This window comes from Pseudophryne corroboree, chromosome 3, assembly GCF_028390025.1.
Source record: "Pseudophryne corroboree isolate aPseCor3 chromosome 3, aPseCor3.hap2, whole genome shotgun sequence".
In the NCBI taxonomy this organism is placed as follows: Eukaryota; Metazoa; Chordata; class Amphibia; order Anura; family Myobatrachidae; genus Pseudophryne; species Pseudophryne corroboree.
In genome coordinates this window covers 515286901-515313802 of record NC_086446.1, presented here as the reverse complement: position 1 = coordinate 515313802, position 26902 = coordinate 515286901, and the positions used below count along the sequence as shown (strand labels likewise).

At 43.3% G+C, this 26902-nt stretch overlaps 1 protein-coding gene across 1 annotated transcript in view; it reads right to left on the bottom strand.

Annotated features, from left to right (window-relative positions):
- Positions 1 to 21205, bottom strand: part of LOC135057963 (uncharacterized) — a 74800-nt gene extending 53595 nt beyond the window's left edge. Inside the window, exon 1 of the mRNA XM_063963652.1 lies at positions 21119 to 21205. The gene's annotated coding sequence lies outside the window, so the exon portion shown is untranslated. The remainder of the gene's footprint in view (positions 1 to 21118) is intronic.
- Positions 21206 to 26902: the final 5697 nt, after the last annotated feature.

Genomic DNA, 26902 nt, shown 5'->3' with positions numbered 1-26902 from the left:
AGTGTACCCCCTAGCGCTGATTTGATAGCTCAGTTTCGATTAATTTAAATTCTTAGATTTAACCCTCTGTATGCAGCTCACTGTAATAAAAAGGGACTTCTCTACCCTTTCAATATATCCACCAAAAAACAAACATAAAATACAGACAGCGCTCACAGACTAAATTGTTAAATTAATATTTATTTATTAAAAACTCCTTTATACCTCAAACCACACCTATATAACTTGTAATATTACTACTGGCTCACTGTAACAAATATGCAACACTTTATCACTGGCCTAACATATCTCACTAACACAGCATTAAACCAATTTCACCATATATCTTAAATACCATAAATAACAAATATTGCTATATTGTCATTAAAGTTAAGGTTGAAAATTAGTAACAATAAAAAGCTGATGCTATGAGATCTCTTTTATCAAAGCATAAATGAACATTCAATATTTGCATGCAGCTGATAATTCATACAGAATTCCTTAATTGTTAATACATGGCCTTTTCAGCAAGTCAGATCTGACTGAGGAAGCCGCTGATTTTATTTCCAGCCGGAGAAACGCATTTTAGGATTCTAAATGTCTATAACCACTACCGATTATGAAACACAACCTGACTCATCACTGGGTTATTTATTTTGGATCTCCAGATAAGGCTTGCTGAAAAGGTTTATCCAAGCACCAGAGCCGGGAGTTACAACCCAGGAGGAAGGAGTGGTAAAGCTATTAAAACTAACATGGCCATGTATTAACAAAATTGCTTTGCATAAGTAAGCCTGTTGTTATAGGCTAAACTCGCTGTAGACGTTTGCATGATAATCTATCACTAAGCTGTAAAAAGCGGAAAAATCCTGCACTGAGAGCCTTATCAGTTTCAGGGGAAACTGAACGCTTATAACATCTTTAGCTGTTTGGCATGGAATAATTCGGGACTTAAGTCCTTTGAAACCTTGCATGCTAGCCTACTAACAAAGTGCAAAAACAGAGGAATTCTGTATGAATATCAGCTGCATGGAAATATTGAATGTTCATTTATGCTTTGATAAAAGAGATCTCATAGCATCAGCTTTTTATTGTTACTAATTTTCAACCTTAACGTTAATGACAATATAGCAATATTTGTTATTTATGGTATTTAAGATATATGGTGAAATTGGTTTAATGCTGTGTTAGTGAGATATGTTAGGCCAGTGATTAAGTGTTGCATATTTGTTACAGTGAGCCAGTAGTAATATTACAAGTTATATAGGTGTGGTTTGAGGTATAAAGGAGTTTTTAATAAATAAATATTAATTTAACAATTTAGTCTGTGAGCGCTGTCTGTACTTTATGTTTGACTTCTGCTGTCAGTTGTCATATATGAGTGTGTGAATACTCATCTAGCGAACAAAAGATGAGAGAGCTTGGGTGAGAATTCCCATTTGAAATGAAAAAATAGAGCAAATGAAAGGTTTCTTTATGTATAGAAAGATTACCTAAATTCTAGTTGTGCATGTGAAAACCTTAGGACAAATCTCTGAGAAGTTACCTGCATATATGGAAGTGGATTAAAATTCCCCAGAAATGTTGACAATAATGGGTTATGACCACAAGGTTACAGATAAAAAAAAGCATATGAACTCAAAAATGTTTTTGTATCATTTAAGCTAAATAAACATCTCAATAAACAGCCACTTTGCATGAGAGTATGTCTTTGTAGGCAATACAGTATATCAAGTCTTAGGTTGTAAATAGTTAAAAATCCAAATATGCAACATACGATACTAGGAGGACAGTGTTAAGGACCATGCTGTGCACTGCCCGGTTCCGAAGTACCAGGCAGCCGTTCACCAATAGAATGGCTTGTTCACAGTGAGGTGAGACAATGGTTGCAGCATTTACAGTATAAAGGCCCCTTGAAATTGCTTGATTGAGGAAGGGAAGGAGATCCATACTTTCTACATATGGTTTGTAGTTGTTCGGATTCCCACAGTCATCTACCATGTGACTTCCTGTTCTGGTGTAAACAAGCAGCTAATGGCTCGGGTGTTCCTGTGTTTCTCTGCTAATCCTAATCCCTAACCTCCCACACGCAACCTAACCCTAATGTCGACATTCTGACAATGTCAACATCTCACCTGTTGACATTCTGAGAATTTGAACCTGTCTGTTGACATTTTAACATTGTGGTGTCAACATTTGCCATTGTCTACCTTTTGCCACAGTAAATCCCAGAAAAAAAATGATCCCTAACAACCCAACAAAAAGTAATAACTAATGTATGTAGAGATTGACAGCACATATCCTTAGCAGCTCCACGTATAGGGCATTCCACAAGCCTAGCATAACTTAGAAAATACAACATTGAGCTCTGGGGTACAGACAGAGCAGGCGTGACCTGCTCAGCAAGGGGATGCAAAGCAGGTAGCCGCCAGGATGCAGAGGCGCTCTTCCTGCTCTGTATCCCTATGCTGTACAAGACCATTGCTGCCAGCTGCTGCTGCGCCTGTCACTTCGTATCACAGGCAGCGTCGCCGGCAGCTGTGTGTGTGGACACGGTGCAGCACCAGTTTATTCCCCCTCCCTCCCCTATTGAGACTGCAGCAAGATGTCCTCCCCCTGTCGCCCCGCAGCACCTCATATTGCGGCCGCCAGCAATCCCCCGGAGTCATCACAGCCGTGCTCTCCGGCCCAGCTATACAAGGCACTGTGGCTGCCATGGGCAAAGATGGGCAGCGCCGGAGCCACAAACACGGCATCCCCAGTGGCCGATCGTGGCTTTGAGCGCTGCGCTTCACTTCAGGTCACTGGGCAGGGGAGGGCATGGGGGTGCAAGCAGGCTGGTTAGCATAAACCAGAGACGCTGGGATCTCGCACTAGGTTACCACGCCAGTCTGTACTTCTACATGGACCGAATTGAGGCAGCAGCAGCGCAGGAGAGGTATCCATTTAGGTTCCGGGAGGTGAGATCACAAGGGATTTATTGGTAATTCTGTGTTCTGTCCCACGCCCTAATGTTCTGCCAAAGTCAATGTCTCACCCCACCCTGTGTTCTGTCACTGTGCCCCCCCCCCCCCCGTGTTCTGTCACTGTGTGTGTGTGTCCCCGTGTTCTGTCACGAAATATGGGAGGGAGGGCGCAAATTTATAGTTTGCAGGGGGGCGCTGTGCACCCTAGCACCGGCCCTGGGTACAGATAATAATTTTTAATCACTAGAATACAGTACAAATTGTTACTGTTAACAAATAATTATCTATATATAGGACAATGTCTTCTGTATTCAATGGTTGCATTTAATTACGTACTCAATATGTCCTGTGAAGTCTTAATATTTGTAGGTAGGGTGTTCTTATGGTGTCCGAATGACTTGTAGTTAGGAACTTGGCAATCTGTATGTAGAGTTGGGAAACAAAAAACTTTACAAAATAAAAAACCCAAACATGGTTTTGTTTTTTGTGGTTTAAACTTTTTTGTTTTTTTAAACCATTTTTTTTTTAGTAATGTTTTAATAGGAAAAAATCATGTATTTGAGACCTTGAGCATCCATGTTTTAATGCTTTCTAACATTAATAATGTTACTAGGCTTTGATTTAATCTACATCTTACAATAAAACCATTTTTATACAGCTTATTATACATATTACATCTGAATGATAAACTAAACATATTAAAACATAGTTGCTGGTGACTGATTTGTATATTAAATAATGTAAAATACTTTGTTTTTATTTGTTTTATATTCTGTCTCCTTTTGTACCTTGCAGTCTATTCCATCTGCAACTCAGGGTGACTGCTTATCATGTGCTTTTACTTAGACTATGGAGGTGATTCAGACCTGATCGCATGCAGGTGTTTTTCTGCAGTGCTGCGATCAGGTAGTTGCCGCCTACATGGGGAGGGGGTAGTTGATGTGCAGGGGTGCGAACGCTTGTGCAGAGAGCTGCACTCTCTGCACAGCTCAGGACTTACTCAGCCGCTGCGATGATCCAGCTAGGAGATGACGTCAGGAATCCTCCCTCCAAACGGCTGGGCACGCCTGCATTTTTCTGGACACTCCCTAGAAACGGTCAGTTGACACCCACAAATAGCCTCTTCCTGTCAATCTTCTTGCGATCGCTGGTTGATCACTTTCTTCGTTAAATCCGCTGCTGTCTGGCGATCCCCGGAGGCGGACGACGTGCCAGTGCATTGCGGAGCACACGCATGTGCAGTTCAGGCCCAATCGCACCGCTGCAAAAAAAGCTAATGTGCGATCGGGTCTGAATGACCCCCTATATTCTACCTCCTTACAACAGCACCTAGCCCTCGGTCTGAGCCACCGTGATGCTTTTTTCAGTGTCCTATCCATTGATGCAGAAATGTTTATGTACCGTGTACTTGTCCTATATTGTCTTGTATTGTAAGTCACTGTTCTTGTTTTGTTCATTTGTTTATGTTCTTTGTTAGGTGCTGAGGAACCCTTGTGGCGCCATGTAAATTCAGGATAATTATACAATGTACACTCAAAGCTAGATGAAATTGAAAATAAAAAACCACAAGTTAATGTTAAGCATTAGTCCTACTTATTACTTATTATAATTAAATATATCTGAATAGTAATACAAAGTGGAAAATGTAAAAGCACTTTTCAGAGAAACACACACAAAAAAGGAGTAGTAAATCATTAGCACTGGGCATGCCACTGGCAATAAAAAATTTGAATTAAAACATTTTTTTAGTATAATAGGCACTTTTTAAGAAGTCATGGTGCCTTGCCAGCATAATTTAAAAAAATTGGTTTAAACCATGATTTCAACTTTAAACTAGCCAACCCTGTAGGACAGAGGTTCTCAAATGCGGACCTCAATGCACCCAAATGGTTCAGGTTTTAGGTACAGTATATCCATGGCTCAGCACATATGGTTAAATCAAATTTACTGAGGTACTAATTAAGTCACCTCTTTCTAATCTAATCATGGATAAACTTAAATCCTAGACCATTGGGGTGCCTTGAGGACCGCGTTTGAGAACCTCTGCTGTAGGGTGTTCTTTAAAATACACTGAAAGATGAATTAAAAGATACTGAAAGTACAGTAGGTACTTGTTTGCCTTTCTGCTTACACCTGTTTTAATTTGTTTTGTTTACATCTTCACTTTTTTTTACTTTTTTATAGTCTTCTTGATACATTGTCTTAGTGAGTCATTAACAGTCTTGTTTTACAGCTTGTTGATTATTTTGAAAAACTTACTTCACTCATTTTATGACGCATAAATCTTGATTAACAGTATTACTGAACCGAGCAAGAATGTACAGATTAGACTTCAAACATATAACCTTAACTCCCAATTGTGGAACACCTGAATCGTAGCATGGCCATGTGGTAAAATTCTTACCACTTCTGAAGCACTAGGCTGCTTCTTACCTCCATCCACTTCCCTCCTGACATCAATTCATTGTGGTGCGCAGCAAAAAGCAAGTGCACACAGCACCTATTCACTGCTGCTCTCCATACTGAAACAGGGTAATACTTTCCAAAATTCGAACACGCTGTACAAAGATGTCCTGATTGGATTGGCACGCAGAGTCATAAATCCAGTGGACAGACTGGGAAGCAGACTTCCTCAGCAGACACGATCTCCATCCAGGAGAGTGGGGTCTTCATCAAGAGGTCTTTGCAGAAGTGACAAGTCTTTAGGGAATTCCTCAAATAGACATGATGGCGTCTCGCCTCAACAAGAAACTTCACAGATATTGTTCCAGGTCGAGAGACCCTCAAGCAATAGCAGTGGACGCCCTAGTGACACCGTGGGTGTTTCAGTTGGTGTATGTGTTTTCTCCGCTTCCACTCATTCCAAAAGTGGTAAAGATCATAAGACGAACGAAGGTTCAAGCGATCCTCATTGTTCCAGACTGGCCAAAGAGGGCTTGGTATCCAGATCTTCAGGAATTATTTATAGGAGATCCCTGGTCTCTTCCTCTGAGGGAGGATCTGTTACAGCAGGGGCCGTGCGTGTTCCAAGACTTACCGCGACTTCGTTTGGCGGTTGAACGCCAGATCCTAGCCCGAAAGGGTATTCCCAAGGAAGTCATCCCCACTCTTATTCAGGCCAGAAAAGGAGTAACGTCTAAACATTACCACCGTATCTGGAGAAAATACGTGTCTTGGTGTGAATCCAGGAAGGCTCCTACGGAAGAATTTCAGTTCTGACGTTTTCTCCATTTTCTACAAGCTGGTGTGGATGCGGGCCTAAAGTTGGGCTCAATTAAAGTACCAATTTCAGCCTTATCGGTTTTCTTCCAAAAACAATTGGCCTCCCCAGACTTTTGTGAAAGGCGTGTTGCACATCCAACCTCCCTTTGTGCCCCCAGTGGCACCGTGGGATCTTAATGTGGTGTTGCAATTCCTTCAATCTCATTGGTTTGAACCTTTACAGAAGGTAGAGTTGAAATTCCTCACTTGGAAAGTGGTCATGCTGTTGGCCTTGGCATCCGCAAGGTGGGTGTCTGAATTAGCAGCCTTGTCTCACAAGAGACCTTATTTGATCTTCCATGAAGAGAGAGCAGAGTTGAGGACTCGTCAGCAATTTCTGCCGAAAGTAGTTTCGTCGTTCCACTTGAACCAACCTATTGTGGTGCCAGTGGCTACTGATGCCTTTCTGGATTCGAAGTTTCTCGATGTAGTCAGAGCTTTGAAAATTTATGTCGCCAGAACGGCTCAGTTTAAGACAACGGAGACTCTGTTTGTCCTGTATGCTCACAACAAGATTGGGGCTCCTGCTTCCAAGCAGACTATTGCGCGCTGGATCTGTCATACGATTCAGCATGCTCAGTCTACGGCTGGATTGCCGTTACCAAAATCGGTGAAGGCCCAGTCTACCAGAAAGGTGGGCTCGTCCTGGGCAGCTACTTGGGGGTCTCGGCATTACAACTTTGCCGAGCGGCTATTTGGTCGGGTTCAAACACCTTTGCGAAGTTCTACAAGTTTGATACCCTGGCTGATGAGGACCTCATGTTTGGTCAATCGGTGGTCATCTGCACTCTCCCGCCCGTTCTAGAGCTTTGGTATAACCCCATGGTTCTTGATGTGACCCCAGCATCCCCTAGGACGTCTGAGAAAATAGGATTTTAATACCTACCGGTAAATCCTTTTCTCTTGGTCCGTAGATGGTGCTGGGCGCCCGTCCCAGTGCATACTGTATCTGCAGTTTTTTGTTACGTTTCAACACATGTTGTGTTACGTTTTTTAGTCAGCCTGTTGCTGACGTTGTTCATGCCGTTGGCTTGCGTTATGTTGAATGCCATTTGTACGGTCTGCTTGAGGTGTGAGCTGGTATGTATCTCACCTTGGTTTAACAATAAATCATTTTCCTCAAAATGTCCGTCTCCCTGGACACAGTTCCTATAACTGGAGGAGGGCCATAGAGGGATGAGCCAGTTCACACCCTTTGAAAGTCTTAAAGTGCCCATGTCTCCTGCGGATCCCATCTATACTCCATGGTTCTTGATGTGACCCCAGCATCCTCTATGGACTAAGAGAAAAGGATTTACCGGTAGGTATTAAAATCCTATTTTCTCTGGGATCCATAAAGGATACTGCGGTGTACTTAATACGATGGGGTATAGAAGGGGTCCAAAGGAGCCGGTGGACTTTAAATTTCTTCCACTGGCTGTGCTGGCTCCTCCCCTCTATGCCCCCTCCCACAGGCAGTTTAGAAAAAAGGCACTCAATCAGGCAGTGGCTATCGCACAAGTGAGATGCATTCTGTGCGTGCGCACACTGCACTGGCCTGCAGCCTGCGTCACTATATATATCAAATAAATTGTTTATACCAACTGGGAAGGTACTAACTCGGTAGCTGTTTTGTGTGTTTAAAACTGTTTTTGTTATTTTTTATTTCCTTACCAACTGGCAACTGTATATTTCCTTGTATGTACAATGGATTTTTTCTTAACAGTTTCTCTTTCAAGGTCTGTTGTCTTTTGTTTGTATGCTGTGACATATATTTTTATTTAGCACACACAATGAGGGTAGCCATTTTTGTGTCTGAGCCAACAATCAGTCATCAGGAGCATTACTGAGGCACTACTTTATAGTGAATCAATAGGTTATATTGGAAGGGACAGGGGGTTTGGTTAACCTGTGCACCAGTCGAGTACCAGAAATTTATAATCGATCATATAGTAAAAGATTATAATACACAATTAAAACTATCTATCCTCAATAACGGGTATCTCTATTACTTATGTAGAAGTGTACCCCTGATAGTATGAATAAATACGAGGGGAAGGAGGAAAGTAAAGTACTCTCTTAATTTGGGGGGCACTTTTAGTCTATTAGCTCAGACTTAACTTTGCACAGCGGGTGACCAGTAGGCTCCAGATGGCTGTTTCTCTGGTATTCTTCCTGTCTGTATCCAATACTGTAGTGTGTAGGCTGCTGAGACCGGAGCAGGCAACCAATCTCTGGCAGGCCAGCACACTATCAGCATTGCAGCAGTGTTGAACCAGATGGATATGTGGATATACTGTATGTTCCCAATTTCTAGTAAGCATTGTATGCATGCATATAATAAAGTAAATAAAAGGTCCCATACAATCAAATTGAAATAAATAAAAATATTTTGTATTTAAAAAAAAAAAAAAAGAAACATATGAGTTAGCATCAGAGCAGATGACAAACATTTCACGGCTAAGCCTTTTCTTCAGCGTACTTCCCTCGCAGTAACATACCTCCCAGGCCAGTGGGAATCCAAGTGACAGTTCCAATTATTACAGATAAGAAATGTAGCACCTAAAATACATCTCCAGAATCTGATTCACACTAATGAGCATTATAGTGATGCTGAAGAGAACCTTAAATTAATACTCAGCATGCTGTAGAACAAAAGGAACTCCAATAAAATGCAAGTGACCCTCTATAAGCAACAATATTGGATGGGAACCCATGTAGCCTGAATATTCTTGCACAAACAATGAAGCTACAGTAGGAATATGGCTGATGGAAGACTGGAGAGAATAATAAAGTAGACCATTTCTTTGAACCAGTCTCAACCAAAAAGTGTTAAAGTCATTGGATGGAGACAGTCAGGAGCTCCACAATGTTTTTAGGTTGGGGTGCCAAAAGATAATTTTATTTTGGCGCTCCAAAATTGCTGAATTTTACCACCTCAGGGGAGCTGGACTTACACGCCACACCACCTGTCTGACAGAGATAGATATATCTAGGGGTAAGAGAAAGGACGGGGTGCTACAAGGGGTAAAAGAAAGGACGAACATGGGACGGAACATATAAAGGGGAGGCAAGAAGGATGCATGGCTGGTCCCAGAGGTGAAGCAAGTCCACAGTAAATAGTCACACACTGTAAGACAGGGATGGGGAACCTTTGGCCCGCCAACTGTTGTTGAACTACACATACCAGCATGCCTTGCTACAGTTTTGCTATTTGACCATGCTAAAACTGTTGCAGGGCATGCTGGGATGTGTAGTTCCAACAACAGCCGGAGGGCCGAAGGTTACCCATCCCTGCTATATGGGATGGAGCTGGGTGGAGGTTCCTAGAGGCAGGTTGAGAAGGACTATAGGGAGGGAGGAGGTAGAGCAGCAGGAAATAGGATTATCTCCATCCTGTCACTGTCCATGGTAAGTCTAGATGGCAGCCACACTGCTCCTCATGACCCAGTACATTGACTGGTGCCTCAAATATTTTTTTTATTTATTTTTTTTTTTTTTGGGTGGGGGCAGCTGCTCCCACTGCACAACCATTCTGTTCCTGCTCTTTCATTTACTGACTGCTACTACTGCTGCTCTTTCATTTACTGACTGCTACCACTGTGCTCAGTGGACTGCCAGTGTCGCCTCCCCAATCTCACCACTGTTTCTGTCCTGGCCTCCTGCTCTTTACAGAATCAAGAATGCCAGGTACTGTACCATGAAGTTGCTGTGTCATGTAATGGGGGCAATATGGAGGAGGGGTGGTGTGTGTACTGGGGATAATATGGAGGAGTGGGCTGTGCATACTGCAGTGTTCTAATGGGGTGCTATGTGTACTGGGGGTAATATATTACGGAGAGGTGCTGTGTGCACTGGGATAATATGGGCGTGGGGCTGTGCATACAGCAGTGTAATATGGGGTGCTATATGTGCAGAAAGTAATATGGGGAGGTGTATGCTGGAGATTAATTTGGAGGTGATGTGTGTACTGGGAGGTAATATAGGGGAGGGGGCTGTGTATAGCGGAGTAATATGAGGGTGGTGTCTGTTCCAAGGGGGTGAATGGGGGATTCTGACCTGTGAATTTTGGAATGTAATATGGGGAGCTGTACAAGTAGAGGGGAGAGATGTTACCTCTTCCATTTAAGGGAGGTAAAGGGGAGTTGCGGTAAAAACGGGTGATTTAACCATTTTTGGGCATGTGTCAGCCTGCAATTCCGTACACAATGACCATGGCATCTGCGTCTTAGGTCCAGCAGCCACGGTGTGCGACCATAGGGCTACTCAGAACTTAGATAATCGGCTGATCTGCAAATGACGCTGTATCTGCCTACGCAGGTGTTTGCATATTCCCCCATAGTATCCGAGTGCACGCTCACAGCCAGCGATACCAGCATACATCTCTGATCGGGGGCACAGACAGTAACATTACATCATCTAGTATAGATAGTGCAGGGTGTTGTACACTCATAAAGTAGATCCAACATATGGCATATCAGATACACTGTGGGGGTAATTCCAAGTTGATCGCAGCAGGAAATTTTTTAGCAGTTGGGCAAAATCATGTGCACTGCAGGGGGGGCAGATATAACATTTGCAGAGAGTTAGATTTGGGTGTGGTGTGTTCAATTTGCAATCTAAATTGCAGTGTAAAAATAAAGCAGCCAGTATTTACCCTGCACAGAAACGAAATTACCCATCCAAATGTAACTCTCTCTACACATGTTATATCTGCCCCCCCTGCAGTGCACATGGTTTTGCCCAACTGCTAAAAAATTTCCTCCTGCGATCAACTTGGAATTACCCCGTGTACATATATTAGAGATGTGCAGGTTCAGTTTTCAGAAAACTGAGCCCACCCAAATTATGTGGATCTGAACCGAATCAAAAACCAAACCAAGTCCCAGTTTAGATCTTCCTGTGCTTCAGAATGGATTGTGAAAATAACACAGTTTTAGCTGTTTCTATCATTTTTTGAAAAGAGTAATCTGGATCCAGAAATAAAACAGGGATCGGCACACATCTCTAAAATATATAGAATAGTGTGTGTTTGCTTAGGGCTTATACAATTTTCGGTAGAGTAGAAAGATGCAAAGCATGAGACACAAGAAAGGCCACAACTGCCTCAGACTCAGCATATGAGGAGGGAGTATCCTGCCCCCTCAACAAACCCTACTCTGAACGGGGCTACTTTGAGAAATTTCCTGGGCTAGTTTTCCATCCAAATCTGCCGGGAGCTCGGAGGCACTGTGAGGGGTTATTGTCTGATGAATATTGTATTTGTAGGAATTGTGAGAATATAGTTGAGGATGGGTGCATCCAGAGATGTCAGTCCAACCTTAATATCGACATGGACCGTCATCCGTTGAGTGATTACCACTCACTAGTGGGTAAGGTCTTAAACCAGACAGAATGCTGGGTGTGCTCACAGGTACCTCAAGGTCAGAGCAAGTCAGGATTAGTACCGTACCCTTTAGCAATAGATGAGGTACTCGAATTATGGGGTGGGAGACCGGTGGACAAGAAATTCAATATCTCTAGGCCCCCTAGCTTGAAGCTCCACCAGTATCATGTAGACAGCTCCTTATTGTGTTTTAATATTTCCAATTACCGAAAACCGGGAAATTGGGAAGTGACGTGGAATAACCAGACAGTGACATTTTCACACAGAAATGATAGCATACCCATAGACTCTGAACTTGTACGCCAAATAGCCAACAGTGGGAGGTATTTCCGGTATAGGTATACTCGTGGAAGCAAGACCATGTGGGTTGGAAAAGTATCGCCAGCGTATTGTGCTCATATCATCCAGCCCGATACTTGTACTGAGCAGATGGGAGAACTAGGGATTGGTTTCTTTACTTGGAAAATTTGTAATATGGTGATGTTATATTTTGTCCCCTATGTTCTCCCAGATGATGCCTATTTCATATGTGGGAGGAAAGCGTACAAGTGGCTTGCCCCGAGCTCAGAGGGATTGTGTTATATTGGGAGAGTACTGCCAGGGGTCATGACCATAACCCATGATAAGATGAAAGACGTTCACCGCAGTGCTCAGGCTCCTTATACTCATACTCACTATGAACACATCATCAAGAGACACCTCATAGATAGGAGAGAGCACGCAGCCTCTGATTTGATCCACGAATCCACCAGGATTCAATTCCTTCTCGCATTAGACATCACCCGTACTGCCAGAGGAATTATAAATTATAGGTATATCCATGCGCTAGCGAACTTGATAGATAATATCACTGAGAAGTACGACGACACCTTCAGGTATACGGGAAGGGAGTTACAAGCTTACAAGAAGGAACTGATTCAGCACAGAATGGTCCTTAATTATGCCACAGCCGTGACAGGTGGGTACTGTGTTACTCTGGCAACTCAATATGGTGTGAAGTGCTGTACATATATTACGAACAGCACTGACGACCCCAAGGAGATTATCGATCAAAAGATGGACAATATCTTGCAGTTAAAGTGGGAGTTCAGGAGGAAGCACAACCTTACCTTACCGACTGTGAGTAATGAACTGACCGGCTGGGTCTCATGGTTGAACTCACGCAAATGGTTCTCAGGTTTAGGAAAGTGGGCTCAGAATGTCATTATGGGTGTTGGGAAGTTTCTCCTTTGTATCCTGGAAGTCGTCATAATTATTGGTTCGATATTTAGGTGTGTTCGAATTCTAATGCGGCGCAAGCACGGCACAAATCTGATGAGTCTAAAGGAGCGAGGGCACTGTTATAGCAGCAGATTTAATTTATGACCCATCCATAGAGACAGTGTTATGATAAGGATTGCAAATGAATTTCATGGCCTGTTTCTTTCACCCGTTTTTCTTTTGTTTCCCCCTTTGCCCAGATACATCCATCCGGAAAAGACATCAGCCCTACCCAAAATGTTTATGTGAATGTATTTTATATATGTGTCTTATCTTCATCTCTGCAACCTCCAGTTAATGGCACACATAGTCGACAGGTGATATCCACATATACTAGCACTCACATATGTTTCCCCCTCCATGTATCATCAACTAAATGTGCAACCCATTTGTTGGAACAAGAAGCTGAAAAGAGCTCGGTAGTGTTTGTTGGCCCATTTACAGACCCTTAATACGGGATGAGAAGGATTTAATGTATACTTCGCAATACCTCGAAGCTTATTACATATACGGCACGATGATACATGCCCCTCAGACATGGATTCATACATACATGCTTTTTACTATCCCACTAGGTCATATATTTTCCACCTACAACTCTCCCCCGACCATCCAAATTTCTGTAGATATTGTATAGATATTTTTCTGTTTAGTGATTAGATAGTGGCAGTTATTGGTGACTGCCAAAGGGTGGACTGTCAAAGTCAAAAAATATTGCAGTACACACATCACGTACAAACTACACACCGATGGCCTCCGTTCGCGTACTTGCTCTGCCGTGCGTGTGCATATTCGCAATTTGTGTATGGTCACTCCCGCGGACCTGCGTATCAGCGCGTGGTATGAGTATTTACGGTAGAGTTTGTGAACGCATGGAAAAGCCATCAAAACATATTACATATTTAATCCAAATAGTGCACATTTTACACATAGCCTCCCTGCACCACAGCAGCAAGTTACAGTAGTTTAAATGGTTTCAGAACAAAGGGATTCACCTTTACAGGATAGGAGGGGACAGACTAAGGTTATAAGTGGTGTTTGGTATCCAGCTGTAGAGTATTTTATGGGTAACATTCCGGTGTTGGTCTGCAGCAGATCGCATGTTCCTGCGGATAGTTATGTGCAGGAGCAGAATAAAGATATAAACTGTATTTACTGTACATTATGTATGCGGCGGGAATCCAGAGGAGACCACCCACAAGAGCAGTTGGAACAGGCATCGCCCACCTATTCAAACCGACCTATGACCTCTCCTGTACTGTAAATGACCATCCCTGTGTCCAATGGACAAAGAGATTACAGTATCCATTGTGTTAGGTTTTGGAAGAATTGTATAAAGAGAGCCTGCTGCAGGCCTGGTCAGACACAAGACTCACAAAGTTATCTATCAGATGACTGAGGACCAGACTGGGTAGCGCGGTGAATCCAATCACGTATGTACCATTGACTGTAGCCATTATTCTGTTATATTGTATTGTAATATATATATATATATATTGTAACCCCCTTTCAGCAATAATACGCTGTGGTGTTGGAACCCAGCATCTTAAATAGCAAACCGGTGTCGTGTCTTCCTTTCCCTGCTAAGGTTTAGAGTGTAAAACTATCGCATGCATAGCTGTTAAGGGTTTGCGGTGTATCTCTGGGTGTGTACACGCTGTGTGTACACGCTGTGTGTACTTTGTACCGTCAGCACGGCGTTTGTACGCAAAGTTCCGTACACGGAACGGGACTCTGTACGCTAATAGCGTAAAAGGTACGTAGAGTGTGTATTAAGTATAGCGGCCGCAGCGGCTCCGTGGTAAAGTGTATTTAATGTGTGTTTAAGGTATAGCTTTTCATTCCTGTATATAAATCAGCATTATCAGTATTGGTATAGATGCATCAGGTTCTGGCTAAGAATTGGACTAGGTACAGGGCTGACCGTGATACAACACATTCAGGACAGGTAGCTAATGAGCACAGTCCTTTTAACAATCTGGTGTTAAGGCCTGGCACCAGGAAAGCAAAGCCAGTGAACAATCCAAACTTAAGGTAAGAGAACAGGGAAGTTGGTCAGGTCGAACAGTGGGCAATAGCAGGATTATTTTAAACAGATAAGGCCAGGGCAAGTAGCAAGCAAATACAAAGGCCCTCATTCCGAGTTGATCGGTCGCAAGGCGAATTTAGCAGAGTTACACACGCTAAGCCGCCGCCTACTGGGAGTGAATCTTAGCTTCTTAAAATTGCGACCGATGTATTCGCAATATTGCGATTACTAACTACTTAGCAGTTTCAGAGTAGCTCCAGACTTACTCTGCCTGTGCGATCATTTCAGTGCTTGTCGTTCCTGGTTGACGTCACAAACACACCCAGCGTTCGCCCAGGCACTCCCACCGTTTCCCCGGCCACTCCTGCGTTTTTCCCGGAAACGGTAGCGTTTTCAGCCACACGCCCCTGAAACGCAGTGTTTCCGCCCAGTAACACCCATTTCCTGTCAATCACATTACGATCGCCGGAGCGAAGAAAAAGCCGTGAGTAAAAATACTTTCATCATAGTAAAGTTACTTGGCGCAGTCGCAGTGCGAACATTGCGCATGCGTACTAAGCGGATTTTCACTGCGATGCGATGAAAAATACCGAGCGAACAACTCGGAATGAGGGCCAAAGTACAGTTAACAAGCTGAGGAGGACAGGACAGGATTCATATTTAGAATCCTAAGGTAATCACAGTTTCAGTAAAAACTAAAGCGAGCACAAAAGTACGCCTTAAAAAGTGTGGATAACTAATAAGAGTTGGGAGGTTTGCAGAAGAGTAGAAGTTGCATCTGCAATTTCCTAACAACATAAACCTGGAGAATAGCGGCAGCACTTAGAGAATGCCACCAGCAGACTCTGCTCAGCAACATCAGGACATTAATTAAGGAATTGAGACCAATAACCTTTCCCACCAGTTCAAATAACATCATAATAGAACACGGTGGGCATAACTTTTGAAAAGACCATTAACAGAGAAGAACTGAAATGGATCTACACACTGAAAACCTTCAAACCACAAGGAATGAACATAGGTGATAAATTCAAAGCAATTAATACATAGCATAGATTCTCAATTCCTAGATTGCCTAAACTAGTTTTCAGTTTTGACATACTCAATACCCTTCTACACCACACTTACCTTACATCCACCCATGGGAACTTTTCCCCAAAAACCGCTCAGAAAGTGTCTTTTTTCTATGAGCGACTTAGGTGAAGAACATGAATTTAACATTTATCCAAAATGATTTTAGTAAAAAAAAAAAAATTATATTTATTTTTTAAAAGTCAAACATTGGAACATCGGTCGGGAACATCGCAACCGTCACGACATTACTTTTTACACCCCAGACAGCTGCCAGGTACACAATGGGGGGGGGGGGGGGAGGATTGGGGGGTTGATTTATACTTCGCCGGTGGCTGCAGACATGCCATGCTGACCGATCAGCAATGATCAGCAACACTGAGGGGAGGGTGCAGAGAGGCAGAGGGACCTTCCAGTCCCTCTGAGAGCAGCAGTGGAGGTAAGTTTCCCTTCCCTGCAGCTGCTAACACTGTTCGTAACCAGGTCAGATAAAGCACTTGCTGGTGTGGTCGCATCTGATGTTATCACTGGGATTTGTTTAATTTGAGGATAATACAGTTCCATAAAACTAGGGCTTAAACACTATTATGCTTATATGTCCCTCTACCCATAATCCGATTTGAGCATAACACTGGCATATCATCTTTAGTATGCCCATACATGCAATTCTCCAAACCTGGACATTTGTACAGCAATACATCTTTAAGAGATTCTAAACAGAATGCCCACTAATAACTTCACTTTGAGACACTGATATAAGCCTGACGACAACCAAGATGGCACATGCTGAACTCTAAATAGGCCAATATGCATTGGAGAACACTAATCAGCAAAACTACAAGACTGCTTGTGTGTGAAAGAGACATCCTGAAAGAAGCACTTCCACCACCACTTAAGACTACTCTCCGGGTGGCAGTGCTACACGTTACTGGGAACAGCATGATCTCTGGATCCCAGAAGTGACGTGGCAAGGAGAGGACACACGGAGATCCGCACCTGCAAAGGACACTGGAAGGTAAAGTTTGCACCTGTGGGCACAGGATGTTGACCCCTCAGAACACAATAACCCCACCTATCACATACTAGTATCTATAAAGCACCAAGAACTTATTCCAGAGACCTATATGGGCACAACCAAGACATTTTTTACCTGCAATTACAGTACATATATGTGTTTCACTATCTGAGCCATTATTGAAAGTATTTATAGTCTATGGTACCATCTCTTTTTTGCAACCAAGAACTATCATTAATATTTATTATTAATATTACTTATATAGTTTGCATTCAACATTGTTACATTAACCCATTGTGCATTTAACTCATGTGAGGCATAACATACCTACTCTTTAGCATTAAATATACGTGGAGTACTGTGACTTGGTTTTAATAAAGTTTTAGTATTTCACACTAACATATACACATTCTTTCAAGCGCTGACCCACCTCGACTGTCAAGTTGATTTATTGATATCTACTCAGTAACAATCTCCTAACACCACTAAACCCATTTTTTTATTGATTATGTAGAGTAGTGTCGAATAGGAAAAACCTCCCAACATTTCCACCACAGGATAAAATTGTCCCTAACAAGATATGGTGGGTAGTAATCCTTAAATCAGGACTGTACTGTTGGCATGTGGGCAAGATACTGGCTGTCGGGATCTTGGCAGCTAGAATGCCGATGCCGGCATCCCGACCGTAAGTATAGCGGGCAGGTTAGGGCCAGGGGGGTTATAGTTACGCACCACCTGTGGGAGTTAGGGTAAAGCTAGGTACACACTATACAATTATGAAGCCAATTTGACAATAATTGGGTTCTCAGCCAAATTTATTGTATAGTGTGTACGAAGGATCGTTTTGGCATTTCGCCGATAATTTTGGAAAATCTGAACCACGTGCACGAGCGATCGATATTGTGATCTGTCATCCTAGACCAAAAATCTCGACCACAATCTCTCGATATTGAGCAGTGTGTGTGTGCGTTCTCAATAATCTGGCCATATTTCCTATGTATTCTAGCTACTATGTCATCCTTCTTGTGGGTGGACATATGCAAATGCAGTGTGGTGTGGCAGAAAATCGGTAAAAAATCTGTTAGTGTGTAGCTCAGATATTGGTGCCTAAAATGTCCCGAAAAATCGGACGATTGTCGGGCAGACAAAAAAAAAAATTATGACAGTGTGTACCTAGCTCTAGGCTACAGGGAAGGGGGATTAGGGTTAGGTGTAGGCACCACCGGGGGGAGGTTAGGGTCAGGCACTAATGGGAGAGGTTAGGGTAAGGCTGCAGAAAGGGAGGGTTAGGGAAGAGGTGAACAGTCTTATGGGCCCTACACACTGGCCGATCCGCCGCCGAGCTGCCCGACGGCGGATACGGGCGACCCGGCGGCGGGGGGCAGTGACGGGGGGAGTGAAGTTTCTTCACTCCCCCCGTCACCCAGCTGCATTGAAGTGCAGGCAAATAAGGATGAGATCGTCCATATTGGCCTGCACGTACGGGGGACCAGCGATGAACGAGTGCGGTGCCGTGCATCGTTCAACGCTGGAGCCTCCACACTGAAAGATATGAACGAGTTCTCGTTCATTTATGAACGAGATCGTTCATATCGTGCAGTCATGTCGGCCAGTGTGTAGTGCCCATTACATCCCCCCGTCGGGATTTACACTATTGGGATGCCGGCTTCAGTGTTCTGACCGCTGGCATCCTGTCAGCTAGTATATCATACTGAATCAGTAATCGCATATGCTTTTTATTAATACAATTGAATTCTTTCTCTTTCAAGTTGATTGTGTGACTTTTGTTTTTTTTATCTATGCAAAAAGTAAAATACAATTTAGGAATTTCTCTCCTTCCATTACAAACAGCTGAATGTCGTTAGGACACTAATAGAGGATAAACATTTCAAAGAGCAGAACTTGCTAATTATGCTTACTATGTGCACCTACTTATAAATTCACAATTCTACAGTATTGTTATAGATTTTTTTTTCGTGCAGGAATTAAAACAGCAATGTTATTACATGCAAAACTTTAGTAGTACAGTAAGTATATGTATTCAAACCCAACACACCAGGTTTTGCTTTAAATAAAACTGATTAAATCCCATCAGAAATTGTTTTTTGTTTTGTTTTTGTAGTTTTAAAAACAAGGCTTAATAAATATTTCCCAGTGAATCATTATTCAAACAGGACCCCTTGATAAATAACAAGTGATATTTCCAGCTAAAACATCCATTTTTGTCGGACATAGGACTTTTCATCCTTTAATAAATACAACTCAATGTCATGCTATGTAAATATTATTTATCTTTCTGGAACAGTACGTCATTTTCAGTAAACATGATAAAGGGTATGAGTATAAAAGTGCATACACACGGTGAGATATTGAGTGAGTGCCAATTTTGACTTTGCAGTTTCCCTTGACCTCCCTGTTGCCCAGAACTACTAATATTGACTATCTTTACTTGCGATTTTGTAGTCAAAATTGCCTTGCCTGCACAGTCTATTTTTTTCTTGCGATCCTGATCCCGCAGGACCGCTCATTGGTATTGCAAGCTGTGTACACATGGTGCCATTTGCACTAACTTTCCTTACAATTGTGACTATATAGTAAAAATCATAAGGTTACATCGCACCGTGTGTATGCACCTTTAGTATTGTATTACAGTGTATAGCAGAGGTTCCCAAACACGATGCTCAAGGCACCTCAACAGTCCAGGATTTAGGTATATCCATGGCACAGCACAGATGGTTAAATCAAATTGACTGAGGTGGTAATTAAGTCAGCTGTGGCCAAGCATGGATACATTTAAAACCTGGACCATTGGGGTGCCTTGAGGACCTCTGGTGTATAGTATAAAGCAGTGGTTCTCCAGCTCGGTCCTCAGGACCCCACACAGTGCATGTTTTGCAAGTAACCCAGCAAATGCACAGGTGTATTAATTACTCACTGACACATTTTAAAAGATCTGCAGGTGGAGCAAATTATTTCACATGTGATTCTGTGAGGAGACCTGCAAAACATGCACTGTGTGGGGTCCTGAGGACCGAGTTTGAGAACCTGTGGTATAAAGGAAAGAATGCAACTCTGTTTTGGGGAATTTACTTATAAACTTGGTAGATATAGTCATGGATCATGTAAATAGACCAGTGGTTCTCAAACCTCAGGGCCCCATACAGGTCACGTTTTCCATGTCACCTAGAAGAATACAGGTGTATCACCAACTGTTACATTTCAATATCTACACAGGACCTGGAAAACATGAACTATGTGGGGTCCTGAGAACCGAGTTTGAGAACCATTGAAAAATGTTACTACACTTTCTCTCTTTCACTTAGAAAACAAGTGCAGTAAACAATGCCTTCACTAATTATGCAACAGCAAGAAGTCTCAACATACCAATACAATATAAAAGTCTGGAGAAAAATTTCATTATACATTTTTAAGGGGGTTATTTAGCAAAGTTTGGAAAGAGATAAAATAGTGTGATGAAGTACTAACCAATCAGCTCCTAACTGTCATTTTTCTAACACAACATGTAAAATATAAGGCAGAAGCTGATTGGCTGGTACATTATCGGTAACATTTTTATCTCTCTCTGACTGCAGCATATATATACGGTGGACCAGTGGAGTCAGAAAATACAGGCAATTTGGTGGAGTTTCAAATAAATACATAACTAAATCCCTATTTAACTATGGTACATCTATTCCCATATTGTATGGCTGGGTACACATCAGATGATCCTGGATCGTGCCCAACTGAACAACTGATGTAATGTTATGATATAGTGCGCGACCGTGCAATATATAATTCAGTGACTGCATCCAGGAGCATGGAGTCAGCCACCGAGTCATCACATATGATGTACAGAACGTCAGATGGGATGACCCCGATGTCGGCGGGCAGATGCGCACAATCACGGGTACACATCAGGTGATGTGTATGACTTGTCAGTCCGATCTATGGAATCAGACTGCATATCATCAAATGTGTTCCCAGCCTAAGTCCTATGCTATCAGCTATAGTACAAATCATTTGTATGCTCTGAAACTCCACAACAATAGCAGCCAGTGCAATCAGTAATAACAGGCTGAGAATACAGTAACTATGCGTGTGCCTTGCTGATCTTGCAGTAATCATATATCACGGATACACATTTAGCTGAATGTCTGCAGGTTGCTCACCTTGGAACTCTTGTCTCAATGATTGAAGATTCCTATGCAACGGAGAATCTTGCAAAAGTTTTATTCACTGCAGGAAGCTTTTACTAACAGACTTGAGGAAAAAAAAACATAATGTACTCTGGCTGCTTTCACTTTCTATTTAGACTTATTACTAAAGACTGTTCCTGGAAATTGACAGCTGCCAGATATACGGTTTACCTTAAAATGTTTGGAGGTGCACCTAAAACTTAGCAGCCTGAAGAAAAAGAACATTCTTTTCATCTTGTTCCATTTGCATTTCTTAATTCTGTGTACAACTCCAAATGGGTTTTTTTGTGACTCCCAAGGCTTCCAGACTACTGACAGAAAATACTGCTTATAAATCTAAGAATGGTTTATTTTATAATAAAATCTACCAGGAATACTTCCCAACATTCTGGAGTCTCGAGCCTCTGTTGCTAATCCATAAAAAAAAAAAAAAGTAGACCGGCTGTAATACAACAGTTAATTATTCTACATAAACTTTTACTTATGATGTCAGAGGGGTTCCCTAAACAACTTCTGCTGCCCTTTTGTGCTATTTAAACCAATCCAGCAGTGTTCTGTGCTGCCTCTGATGATAGCCAGTAGCATGTCTGAAACGGACACAGTCGGATGGACATTACCTGCTCAAATGTTATATTAAAGCTCTACTTATCGTCACTACAGTATTGAATTATATATATATAGAGAGAGAGAGAGAGAGATTGTGGCAGGGACAGCATGGTTCCACATGAGGTTAATGTGTAATGTCAGGCTTTTGCAGGATTTGAGCAGCAGGTCTGATGGAATCCAGTCCGGGTCTTAGCTAAGTCTGTTGTAAGCCATAGCTGGGTTAATCACTACAACCTGTCTGCTACCTGTAAAAATTTGTTTATTCAGTAGGTCAGAGGTTCTCAAACTCGGTCCTCAGGACCCCACACAGTGCATGTTTTGCAGGTAACCCAGTAGGTGCACAGGTGTATTAATTACTCACTGACACATGTTTAAAGGTCCACATGTGGAGCTCATTATTTCAATTGTGATTCTGTGAGGAGACCTGCAAAACATGCACTGTGTGGGGTCCTGAGGACCGAGTTTGAGAACCTGTGCAGTAGGTCATTGCTCCTTATGCCAGCCATACTTACCTACCTGACCCTCTCCATGAGGGAGAAAATGCTCTGTTCCTGGACTTTCCTGGTAATATTCCTGGTAATATATGATTGCCATCACCTGTGGTGAAACACCTTTCTTATCAATTAACTAGCTCACCACAGGTGATGGCAATCATACATTACCAGGAAAGTCCAGGAACAGAGCATTTTCTCCCTCATGGAGATGGTCAGGTAGGCAAGTATGATGCCAGCAAGCGACCAGACAATAGGTTAGAGGTCTGGAGTTACGTTAGGATCCATTTGGAATCTATTATTTGTGTTTATCAGAACCTGGAATGTTGTGCTGCTGTTTTAAAGACTGCCTGTAAAACTTGACCTGCAAATCCTGCATGAATTGTGTAACCTGCCATAGGTGGGAATAAAGGTGTGTGTGTGTGTGTGTGTGTGTGTGTGTGTGTGTGTGTGTGTGTGTGTGTGTGTGTGTGTGTGTGTGTGTGTGTGTGTGTGTGTGTGTAGATAGATAGATAGAATCCAAAGGCGGCACTTTGTCAATAATCAAACAAAAACCATACAGAACAAATGCAGACTTACCAGTTTATAAAGACAGTCCTACCCACCACCATTGCAGAGTCAATTCCTGTTTCCGGTCACTAGCAAATCCAATCGCAGGAAATGACGTCACCCACGTGTATAACTATAAGACCAACAAAATTCAGTGTTTAAACATACAAAGTATCAAATACATTAATATAATACAAACATTGTAGCAAAACTAGAACATCTGAATGGAGTTCAATTGACATTAGTCATATGTCAGACACATTTTTCAAAGTAAATGCTTATATAGTTGAACGAAAAGGCGCATCAAAACTCCACACAGAGAGTACCAACATATTACAAATAATGAGAAAACAACTACATTTTCTCTATCGTCCTAGTGGATGCTGGGGTTCCTGAAAGGACCATGGGGAATAGCGGCTCCGCAGGAGACAGGGCACAAAAAGTAAAGCTTTAGGATCAGGTGGTGTGCACTGGCTCCTCCCCCTATGACCCTCCTCCAAGCCAGTTAGATTTTTGTGCCCGGCCGAGAAGGGTGCAATCTAGGTGGCTCTCCTAAAGAGCTGCTTAGGAAAGTTTAGCTTAGGTTTTTTATTTTACAGTGAGTCCTGCTGGCAACAGGATCACTGCAACGAGGGACTTAGGGGAGAAGAAGTGAACTCACCTGCGTGCAGGATGGATTGGCTTCTTGGCTACTGGACATCAGCTCCAGAGGGACGATCACAGGTACAGCCTGGATGGTCACCGGAGCCTTGCCGCCGGCCCCCTTGCAGATGCTGAAGTAAGAAGAGGTCCAGAATCGGCGGCAGAAGACTCCTCAGTCTTCTAAAGGTAGCGCACAGCACTGCAGCTGTGCGCCATTTTCCTCTCAGCACACTTCACACGGCAGTCACTGAGGGTGCAGGGCGCTGGGAGGGGGGCGCCCTGGGAGGCAAATGAATACCTATTTTGGCTAAAAATACCTCACATATAGCCTCCGGAGGCTATATGGAGATATTTAACCCCTGCCAGAATCCGTTAAGAGCGGGAGACGAGGCCGCCGAAAAAGGGGCGGGGCCTATCTCCTCAGCACACAGCGCCATTTTCCCTCACAGAAAGGCTGGAGGGAAGGCTCCCAGGCTCTCCCCTGCACTGCACTACAGAAACAGGGTTAAAACAGAGAGGGGGGGCACTAATTTGGCGATATGCTTATATATATATATTAAGATGCTATAAGGGAAAACACTTATATAAGGTTGTCCCTATATAATTATAGCGTTTTTGGTGTGTGCTGGCAAACTCTCCCTCTGTCTCTCCAAAGGGCTAGTGGGTCCTGTCCTCTATCAGAGCATTCCCTGTGTGTGTGCTGTGTGTCGGTACGTGTGTGTCGACAGGTAGGAGGACGATGTTGGTGAGGAGGCGGAGCAATTGCCTGTAATGGTAATGTCACTCTCTAGGGAGTCGACACCGGAATGGATGGCTTATTTAGGAAATTACGTGATAATGTCAACACGCTGCAAGGTCGGTTGACGACATGAGACGGCCGACAAACAATTAGTACGGTCCAGACGTCTCAAAAACACCGTCAAGGGTTTTAAAACGCCCGTTTACTTTAGTCGGTCGACACAGACACAGACAGGGACACTGAATCCAGTGTCGACGGTGAATAAACAAACGTATTCCTTATTAGGGCCACACGTTAAAGGCAATGAAGGAGGTGTTACGTATTTCTGATACTACAAGTACCACAAAAGAGGGTATTATGTGGGATGTGAAAAAACTACCATAGTTTTTCCTGAATCAGATAAATTAAATAAAGTGTGTGATGATGCGTGGGTTCCCCCCGATAGAAAATTATGGGCGGTATACCCTTTCCCGCCAGAAGTTAGGGCGCGTTGGGAAACACCCTTTAAGGTGGATAAGGCGCTCACACGCTTATCAAAACAAGTGGCGGTACCGTCTATAGATAGGGCCGTCCTCAAGGACCAGCTGACAAGGCTGGAAAATATAATAAAAAGTATATACACACATACTGGTGTTATACTGCGGCCAGCGATCGCCTCAGCCTGGATGTGCAGAGCTAGGGTGGCTTGGTCGGATTCCCTGACTAAAAATATTGATACCCTTGACAGGGACAGTATTTTATTGACTATAGAGCATTTCTATATATGCGAGATGCACAGAGGGATATTTGCACTCTGGCATCATGAATAAACGCGATGTCCATAACTGCCAGAAGATGTTATGGACACGACAGTGGTCAGGTGATGCAGATTCCAAACGGCACAGTATGGCCGTATACAGGAAGAGGACTTGTTTGGGGTCGGTCCATCGGACCTGGTGGTCACGGCAACTGCTGGAAAATCCACCGTTTTTTACCCTAAGTCACATCTCTGCAGAAAAAGACACCGTCTTTTCAGCCTCAGTCCTCTCGTCCCTATAAGATCATATCTGCCCAGGGATAGAGGAAAGGGAAGAAGACTGCAGCAGGCAGCCCATTCCCAGGAACAGAAGCGTTCCACCGCGTCTGACAAGTTCTCAGCATGGCGCTGAGACCGTACAGGACCCCTGGATCCTACAAGTAGTATCCCGGGGGTACAGATGGGAATGTCGAGACGTTTCCCCTTCGCAGGCTCCTGAAGTCTGCTTTACCAAGTCTCCCTCCGACAAGGAGGTAGTATGGGAAAAAATTCACAAGCTGTATTCCCAGCAGGTGATAATTAAATTACCCCTCCTACTACAGAAAAGGGGTATTATTCCACACTATATTGTGGTACTGAAGCCAGAAGGCTAGGTGAGACTTATTCTAAAAATTTTTTTTTTTGAACACTTACAAAGGTTCAAATTAAGATGAAGTCACTCAGAGCAGTGATAACGAACCGGGAATAAGGGGACTATATAGTGTCCCGGGACATCAGGGATGCTTACCTCTATGTCCCAAATTTGCCCTTCTCACTAAGGGTACCTCAGGTTCGTGGTGCAGAACTGTCACTATCAGTTTCAGACGCTGCCGTTTGGATTGTCCACGGCACCCTGGGGTCTTTACCAAGGTAATGGCCGAATTGATGATTCTTCTTCGAAGAAAAGGCGTCTTAATTATCCCTTACTTGGACGATCTCCTGATAGGGGCATAGTCCAGGGAACAGTTGGAGGTCGGAGTAGCACTATCTCGGATACTGCTACAATCAGCACGGGTGGATTCTAAATATTCCAAAATCGCAGCTGATCCCGACGACACGTCTGCTGTGCCTAGGGATGATTCTGGACACAGTCCAGAAAAAGGTGTTTCTCCCGGAAGAGAAAGCCAGGGAGTTATCCGAGCAAGTCAGGAACCTCCTAAAAACAGTGCATCATTGCACAAGGGTCCTGGTAAAAATGGTGGCTTCCTACGAAGCAATTCCATTCGGCAGATTTCACGTAAGAACTTTTCAGTGGGATCTGCTGGACAAATGGTCCGGATCGCATCTTCAGATGCATCAGCGGATAACCCAATATCCAAGGACAAGGGTGTCTCTCCTGTGGTGGTTATAGAGTGCTCATCTTCTAGAGGGCAGCAGATTCGGCATTCAGGATTGGATGCTGGTAACCACGGAGCCCAGCCTGAGAGGCTGGGGAGCAGTCACACAAGGAAAAAATTTCCAGGGAGTGTGATCAAGTATGGAGACTTTTCTCCACATAAATATACTGGAGCTAAGGGTAAATTTATAATGCTCTAAGCTTAGCAAGACCTCTGCTTCAAGGTCAGCCGGTATTGATCCAGTGGGAAAAACATCACGGCAGTCGCCCACGTAAACAGACAGGGCGACACAAGAAGCAGGAGGGCAATGGCAGAAACTGCAAGGACTTTTCGCTGGGCGGAAAATCATGTGATAACACTGTCAGCAGTTTTTCATCCCGGGAATGGAAACTGGGAAGCAGACTTCCTCAGCACGACCTCCACCCGGGAGAGTGGAAACTTCATTGAGAAGTTTTTTCCACATGATTGTAAACCGTTGGGAAATACCAAAGGTGGACATGATGGCGTCCCGTCTGAACAAAAAACGGGACAGGTATTGCGCCAGGTCAAGAGACCCTCAGGCAATAGATGTGGACGTTCTGGTAACACCGTGGGTGTACCAGTCGGTGTATGTGTTCC